Source organism: Polistes canadensis, unplaced genomic scaffold, assembly GCF_001313835.1.
Source record: "Polistes canadensis isolate GaletaPanama2010 unplaced genomic scaffold, ASM131383v1 scaffold_282, whole genome shotgun sequence".
NCBI classification, from domain to species: Eukaryota; Metazoa; Arthropoda; class Insecta; order Hymenoptera; family Vespidae; genus Polistes; species Polistes canadensis.
In genome coordinates, this window is record NW_014569829.1 from 109,342 (window position 1) to 110,983 (window position 1,642).

The following is a 1,642-nucleotide window of genomic DNA, read 5'->3' on the forward strand; positions in this document are numbered from 1 at the left end:
TAATTTAATTATTATATCAATTTATATTTTTAACTAGATTGTGCATGATAAGAAAAATGAAACAATGAAAAAGTAAATCTCGAATAAATCCAATGGAGAACTTTTACAAGTTAAAACAGATAAATTAATCTTTTAGGATTTATCAATAGGAATTTTTACAAGTTAGAATAGATAAATAAATCTAATAGATGCAATGTGGGAAACTTTTAGAAATGAGAACAAGTGTCTACAAGTGTTAGGAAAATAAAACAATTCAATTAAAAACAATAAAAAATAAATGCAGTAAAAGAGATCTTTATTTTATTTCGTATTGGTTTGAAATTATTATTATTTATCCGTGAATATACGTGGGGGGAAACTTTTAGAAGTTAGAACAGGTGTCTACAGGTGTTAAAAATAACACGGATTTTCTGATAAAATCGGGAAAGATGCATGAAGATTTACTTTTATTTCTTTTTAATCTGACAATGGGACGATTATTTTCTTTATCATTTTTATTGTTTTTCCTTTTGTTTTCTGCAAAAAAAAACTGTCTTCGTTCACATGTAAATCATTTTTATATAGGAATTGATAACTCACATGCATAAATATAAAATAAATTAATCGTAATCACAAAGATTATACAGACACACATATATATATATATATATATATATATAATACGAGTTATTATTATCGAAAAGATATCAGGAAGTGAAAAGAATCGAGAAGTATGGAAAAGAAAGTGGAAAGTTGTTTCGTGATCGAAGTACCCTATAAGTTTTATTATTAAAGAAGATATATATATATATATAAGGCAATTTATTTATAAAAATAAAAATAAAAAAATAAAAAAGAAATATATAATGAATTTTTTCGAACCCAATGAGACGAAACTTTATTATTTTTTTTATTTTTATAGTTTATTATTAATTTTTAATACACGATAGATAGAATTTTAAAATAATATTTTATCAAGATAATTGTTAAAATATAGGATGTAAATGTGAATTGGTAAAAAAAAAAAAAAGGAAAAAAAAATAAGATCTAAATAAAAATTGAAGAAATAAAATTGATAAATATCGTTTGAACATCGAGAGATCGATATGGGAAAGACTTGAAACGTATTGGTTGGATATTCTGGGGTCGATGTACTCGAAAGTTGAAGCTTTCCCGACTCATCAGCATGCGAGACTCACGATATTGTCTATTAACGAAATTTCTAATGCGAATTTATGATAATGAATGATCAGCCAAAGGTTACTTGTTGTCCCATAACAATTTGACTTGTTGTTCATCAGAGGTGCTCAATTTTCATATATATATATATGTATATATATTTTGTTCATTCATTCATTTAGTTTCTCTCTCTCTCTCTCTCTCTCATTATTTTTCTCATAAATTATATTTTTGTAATAGTAAATAATTCAAATAAAAAATTATGAATAAATATTTTGATTTGATTCTAATAATAATTGATTAACATTTTAAATACCATTTACATTCGATATAGTATTAATATTAATAATAATGTTAATATAATCAAGATTTTTTTTCTTATCCAAAATTTATTAATATTATTACTAAGTTTACTCTTAGGGAAGTTGTTTTTTTGGACGGGTTTAATTAAGATGAACACAATATTTATCCGTTGAACGTTTCG